This window comes from Tamandua tetradactyla, chromosome 4 (assembly GCF_023851605.1).
Source record: "Tamandua tetradactyla isolate mTamTet1 chromosome 4, mTamTet1.pri, whole genome shotgun sequence".
Taxonomy (NCBI): domain Eukaryota; kingdom Metazoa; phylum Chordata; class Mammalia; order Pilosa; family Myrmecophagidae; genus Tamandua; species Tamandua tetradactyla.
In genome coordinates this window covers 19,044,602-19,051,855 of record NC_135330.1, presented here as the reverse complement: position 1 = coordinate 19,051,855, position 7,254 = coordinate 19,044,602, and the positions used below count along the sequence as shown (strand labels likewise).

Here is a 7,254-nt window from a genome sequence, read left to right as displayed (position 1 = left end):
GTAAGTGTCTTGGAGAACGTCTATTTGGATCTATTCTCTTTGGGGTACGCTGCACTTCTTGGATCTGTAATTTTAGGTCTTTCATAAGAGTTGGGAAATTTTCAGTGATAATTTCTTCCATTAGTTTTTCTCTTCCTTTTCCCTTCTCTTCTCCTTCCGGGACACCCACAATACGTATATTTGTGCGCTTCATATTATCATTCAGTTCCCTGAGTCCCTGCTCATATTTTTCCATTTTTTCCCCATAATTTCTGTTTCTTGTCGGATTTCAGATGTTTCATCCTCCAGTTCACTAATCCTAACCTCTGTCTATTGAAATCTACCACTGTAGGTTTCCATTGTTTTTTTCATCTCTTCTTCTGTACCTTTCATCCCCATAAGTTCCGTGATTTGTTTTTTCAGACTTCCCATTTCTTCCTTTTGTTCGTTCCTTGCCTTCTTCATATCCTCCCTCAATTTATTGATTTGGGTTTTGATGAGGTTTTCCATGTTTGTTCGTATATTCTGAATTAATTGTTTCAGCTCTTGTATCTCATTTGAACTATTAGTTTGTTCCTTTGACTGGGCCATATCTTCAATTTTCCTGGTGTGATTTGTTATTTTTTGCTGGCGTCTAGACATTTAATTACCTTAATTAGTTTATTCTGGAGATATCTTTCACTTCTTTTACCTAGGGTTTTCTTGCTAGATGAATTTGTTGTCTATCTGTTCTTTGATCTTCAGTTCATCTTTTTCCGGTCCTCTAGCTTAGGTTTTGTTTAACAGAGGATAATTTTTCCATTCTTGTTTTCTTGTTTCTTGCCCTGCTTATATGGTGCCTTTTCCCTCCCCACCCTTAGGAGGGTCTACGTAGGTATTATAGACTCCAGCTGGGTTTTCCAGACTAAACTGGCCTCCTATCAGGGGGAAGGTGTCACCTGCATCAGTTTTCCCTGAGGGTGAGACCCATCAGGTTAAAAGACTTTCCTGTGAAGTCTCTGGGCTCTGTTTTTCTTATCCTGCCCAGTATGTGGCATGTCTACCTGCGGGTTGCACCAGCAAAAGATGTTACGGCACTTTTAACTTTGGAAGACTCTCCCTGCTGGGGGTGTGGCGGAGATGAAGCAGAGGTTGTAGGCTGGTTTTAATGGCTTCAAATTACCAAGCCCTGGGATCTGCATTCCTTGAGGGAGGGATTCCACCTGAGTTGGGCTTCACCCCTCCCTGGGGAAGGCACAGGTGGGAGACAGCCCTGAAAGCAGCCCGTGTCTGCCTGGGGCAGTTGCAGCCCGAGAAGTCCCACCGCTGAATCCAGAGGCTGCCAAGTCTCCATAGAAACACAGCCACTAAAACCTCCGTTTCCTCCCCTTTCCTCTTTTTCCGTGAGCCCAGTGAGCGACCTCCGCCTTGACCAGGTTTAGAGTCTCTTTCCTTTCCCTCTGGGAAGCCGCCTGTGGGGGAGGGGCGCCGGCTGCCACGGCTTGGGGAACTCACTGTTTTGGGGAGGCTCGCTGCTGGTCCAGCTGGTCCAGACTGGGGTACGCTGTGTGTCCGGTCACTATCGTGGCCCCGGGAGCTGTTCTGTACTGTTTCTGGTTATTTAGTAGTTGTTCTGGAGGACGAACTAAAACGTGCACACTACTAAGCTGCCATCTTGGCCCCTGTTCCTCAGGATATCTGAAATGGCTTTTAACAAGAGAATTTATTAAGTTGCAAGTTTACAGTTCTAAACCTATAAAAATGTACAAACTAAGGCATCCAGATAAAGATACCTTGGTTCAAGAAAGGCTGAGGATCAGGAATGCCTCTGTTAGCTGGGAAGACATGTGGCTGGCATCTGCTGAGGTCTCTGGCTTCTTGTTTCAATCATCTTCCCTGGGGGCATTTTCTTTCTCCACCTCCAAATGTCTCTGACTGTGTGGGCTTGTTGGCTCTCTAGCTTTTTCCACAATGGTTCCCTCATAAAGGACTCCTGTAAGCAGCACCACCTGAATGGGTGGAGACATATCTCCACTGAAACCATCCAATCAAAAGCTACCACCCACAATTGGGTGGGTCACATCTCCATGGGAACAATAAAATGGAACCCACCCAGCCATATTGAATGAGAATTAAAGAACTTGGCTTTTTTGGGGTACACAACAGATTCAAACCAGCACACCTTCCTCCTAAATTCTTCCATTTCCATGTCACAGGAATAATCTGAGCTGTCATTTCCAGTGTCATGTCTCAAGCATGGGTGGCCCATGGCAACTATGTTTGGGGCAGCTGCCACAATCCTCCTTTTGGAAGTAAGACCTGTAGACCAGTAGAGCTTAAGGTTGCAGGGGCAGGAAGCAAAAATTTTTCCTAGTGAATCACTAGGGGTGATAGTGAGCAGTGACTCTGTCACTTCCACCCCCTTAATTCCTGGACCTGTGAATCCTGGCTGTGGGAGAAACAGCACCTTACAGTGGACACTGACTCCGAGCATACACAGCCTCCTAGATAACATTTACCCAGCCCTACAAGGTATTGCCACTTAGTTGGTGCTGTAATTGAGTCTTCAGAAGGCCATTCCAACGTTATAGCAACCCAGGAGCCTCTGGATGATGGGGAATGTGGTAAGACCAGAGAATTCCATGAGCATGTGCCCATTTCTGCACTTCATTTGCTGTGAAGTAGGTTCATTAATCAGCATAGAATACCATGACTATGCATAAGGCATTCTGTAAGTCCACAGATGATAGTTTTGGCAGAAGCATTGCATGTAGGGAAGACAAACCCATATCTGGAGTATATGTCAGTTAGAACAAATTGCTGCCTATTCCATGATGGAAGTGGTCCAATGTAATCAACCTACAACCAGGTAGCAGGGTGATCACCTCGCCGGGAATGGTCCTATATAGGGACTGAGTGTGGGTCTCTTCTGCTGGCAGATTGGGCACTCAGCAGTGGCTGTAGCCAGTTCAGCCTTGGTGAGTGGAAGTCCATGTTGCTGAGCCCATGCATAACCTCCATCCCTATTACCATGCCCACTTTGTTCAGGAGCCCATTGGGAAATGGCAGGACTGGCTGGGGAAAGAGGGTGACTTGTATCCACAGAACAGGTCATCTTATTCATTTGATTATTAAAACCTTCCTCTGCTGAAGTCACCTTCTGATGAACATTCATATGGGCCATAAATATCTTCATGGGTTTTGCCCACTCAAAAAGTTCTATCCATATGCCTTTTCCTCAGACCTCTTTATCACCAATTTTCCAATCATGCTCCTTCCAAGTCCCTGACTATCCAGCCAAACCATTAGCAATAGTCCATGAGTCAGTATACAAAAACACCTTTGGACAGTTCTGCTTCCAAGCAAAATAACCAGGTGCAATGCTTGAATTCCACCCACTTGCAGGATTTCCCCTCACCACTATCCTTCAAGGATTTCCCACAAAGGGCTGTAATGCTGCAGCTGTCCATTTTCAGATGCTACCTGCATATCATGCATAACAATCTGTTTTAGTTTGTAAGCTGTTAGAATGCAATATACCAGAAATAAGACAGCTTTTTAGAAAGGAATGTACTAAGTTGCAACTTTATAGTTCTAAGGCCATGAAAATGTCCAAATTAAGGTATTGAGGGAAAGATACCTTAACTCCAAAGAAAGGGCCAATGAAATTCGTGATTACTTTCTCAGCTGCGAGGGCACATGGCAACATCTGCTAGCTTTCTCTCCTCATTTCCTAAGGCTTCCCAGGGGGGCATTTTCCATCTGCTCCAAAGTTCTCTGGCTGCATAGGCTCTGTTGGTTCTATGCTTTTTCCAAAATGGTTCTGTGGTAGTTAGGTTCAGGTGTTAACTTGGCCAGGTGATGGTGCCTAGTTCTGTTGCTCTGGACTTGAATCATTAGCATGTGAAACTCATCTATGGCAGATTACATGTGCAGTCAGCTAAGGGTAGTGCCCTCTGCAATGAGTGATGTTTAACTTTATTAGCCAAAGGCTTAAAAGAGATTGGTCAGAAGAGCGCTCTGGTGAAATAGGATTAGTCGCTCCAGACAGAGGAGTGAGGGCTATTTTCCCAGGGGAGGTGGTTACCGGTTTAGCAGGCATTGAAGGGTTATTCTCTTTAGGTGGAGGTTGGGTGGCAGACTCCTCTGGATGGACTGGAGTCTGGGAAGCTCTTTCCTCAAGGCAGGCTGGAGGTTGGGAAGCTCTTTCCTTAGTGCAGGCTGGAGGTAGGGCTGCTGTTTCCTCAGGACAGACCATTACAGATCTATCTAGCAAAGACTCAGCAGAATCCAGGGTTTCTGTGTCCCCATTGCCATCATTATCAAGCTGTATGTCCCCATCCTAAATTTCAGGATCCCCTCCTTTCCCAATCAAAGCCCTTACTTTAACAGCAGATACCCTGCAAGGTTGAGATTTTAGTTTACATTATAAATCTGCTATTCCAACAATGAGGCTCTGTGTCTGGTTTTCAGAGATGTCAAGTCTATGTCCACAGGAAATAAGATTTTATTTCAGGGCACACATGGAAACTTTTACATCTTTCATAGGGCACTTAAGTTGCAAATTTGAAGCCTTCACCTCATCTCCTTCTCTCATAACTGTATCCAGGATATCTAACAGTCATTCAACATCATTATACCTCTTAACTCCACAAAACTCCATTAAGTTGTCAAAAACTCTGACCCAGAGCCTTGCCTCATATAAGCATACAATTTACAGAAACATAGTGATATTTTCTGTATCTCTGTTGCCAACTCACAACATGGACCGTCAGTGCCATGTTGATTATTGGAAACAGTCATTAGTGCTTTGGGGTATAATCAGAGTAGAAAATCATTGTAAAAACTCGTTTTTAAGATTCTATTTCTCAAGAACCACCCCACTCTTGATAACAAGCTGTATTAGTCAGGGTTCTATAGATAAACAGGAGCAACAGGAGATATCTGTAAATATGAGATTTATAAAAGTGTCTCATGCAACCGTGGGAATGCAAGAGTCCAAAATCTGTAGGACTGGCAACTCTGATAAAGGGTCTTGAACTCCACAGGGGAGTCTCAGTGGCTGAAGAAGCAGTGGAAATTCTCTCTTCTCCCATAAAAGTCTTCATTCGATTGGATCAAATCCAGCTGATTGGATTATATCATTTGTGGGAAACACACCTTTATTTGATCATGGATGTAATCAGTCACATCTGCAATCAACTGATCTATGATTTAATAACCCAGTCTTCTGGTTTATTAACTAGCCATGAAATATCTTTGCAGTAAGTTAGGCCAGTGCTTGACTGACCAGACAACTGGACACCTGGCCAAGTTATCACCAGTAACCATCACACTATGCCTACAGAAGAAGCCACTTTTGGACTTCCCAGTTATACTGAAGGAAATACAGGAGGAGGGACATGCTTTGGAGAAAAGACAATGAGTCCAATTTTAGACAAAATGAATGTAAGAAGATTGTGGAATAGGTAGGTTAAAATGTCCAATATGGATATATGTTTATGTGGCTCAGAAGGCAAATCAGAGATGGAGTTATGTATTTGGGAATCATCAGGATACAAGTGAATGTTGAAATCATTGGCTTGACTGTGATCCAACAAGAGAATATATGGATTACGAAGGATGATCATATCCTGGTAAACATTCTCATTTAAAGGACGAAGAAAGGCAAAGACTCCTACATAGAAAAATAAATGGAAAATCCAGAAGATAAGGAGGCTATATGAATTGAAGATAAAATTTTCAAGAAGTGGGCACCCTTGATTTTTTTCTCTTAACCTGCACACCCAATCCATCAGCATATTTCTTGTCTGTACTTTTCTTATCACTTCTACCTAAACTGCCAGCTTGATTAATAGCACCTCTCCCTAACATGTGAAACCAGGGACAAGGTTGCAAGCTTCCTGGAACGTTAAGCGGAAACAACAAACCAGGGCCAAGGCTCCGAAGTTTCAGGAAGTGGGTTTTATTGTCCATGGCCATAGGGCTCAGTCGAGTAGCCTCTGAAAGTCTGAGCCCCAACAAAAGGTTAACATCAGTTTTTGTAGACAGGATGACACTTTAAAGACAAGGTAAACAATTGACTGGTTTAAATTGGGAAGGGCTCGAGGCTGGGTTTACAGAAGGAATGAGGGGTTGGGGGGAGGGGGCTTCACAAGGTCTTCTCTTATCCTGCCTGTCGACTGTCCTCGGGCCTGGGAGATTTTTCAAACAGGGAATGGCCCGAGTAAACAGGGGCGTGCCTGCTGCAACAGGAGGTGGCTTTAACAAACAGGGGCTGCCTGCAGTATCAACTTCGTTATTGCACTTGTATCTTAACTGGTTTCCTTGATTCCTCTCTAGTTCTGTTCTTAACAGCAGCCATGTGTCCTTCCTTTGAAAAGTAAGCCCAACCACATAACTGCTCAACACCTTCCACTGACTTCCAACGCAGAGTAAAACTCAATCTTTTCAAAGACTTTTACAAGACTTTATAAGGTGTGCACATCTCTCTCACTAGAACCCTTCATTCCTCTCTAACTACCTTCCCTTCTATTCTTTCTCTTACCCTCTTCTCCTGATTTGGGTACTTCCTGGCTGTTCTTTTAGCACACCAAACACTTTCTGCCTCAGGTTCTTTGCAGTTATTGTTCTCTCTGCCTGAAAAGCTCTTCCCCCTAGATTTCTGTAAGGATAGCTCCCTTATCTCTTCAAGTCTTGGCTCAAGGGGTATCTTAGTAAGGCCTTCTCTGAGCACCTTATTTAAAAGAGCTATATTCAATTCTCAGATCATTCTAATACTCTTTCAATTTTTTTGCTTTACTTTTCTCCACAAAGTTTAACACCTGATGTGCCATATAATTTCCTTATTTACTTTGTTTTCTGTCTCTTTCCACTGGAATGTAAGTTTCATCAAGACAGGATTTGGGATTGTATTATTCATAATGCATTTTCAGCATCTAGAACAATGTTTGGTGCCTAGTAGGGGTTTAATAAGTTTTGTTGTGCTCGCTTCGGCAGCACATATACTAAAATTGGAACGATACAGAGAAGATTAGCATGGCCCCTGTGCAAGGATGACACGCAAATTCGTGAAGCATTCCATATTTTTTAAAAAAGAAAAAAAAAGTTTCGTTGAGCAAATAAAAGAATAATTTAGCAGTGTCAAATGCCACAAAGAAGTCAATACAATAGAGTTAGAAGCGCATCCATTGGATTTGACAATATGGAACTTATTAATAACCTTACCCAAAGCAATTTCATTAGAGTAGCAAAAAAGGTGCCATTAAGGACCACATGTTTGTTGAAGACGTAAAG

The 7,254-nt window shown here is 43.2% G+C and overlaps 1 non-coding gene across 1 annotated transcript; it reads left to right on the top strand.

The window, feature by feature from the left end:
- The first annotated feature begins 6,941 nt into the window (after positions 1–6,941).
- Positions 6,942–7,048, top strand: LOC143681762 (U6 spliceosomal RNA). Its single transcript, XR_013174823.1, has one exon. It is a non-coding gene; the product is annotated as a U6 spliceosomal RNA (small nuclear RNA).
- Positions 7,049–7,254: the final 206 nt, after the last annotated feature.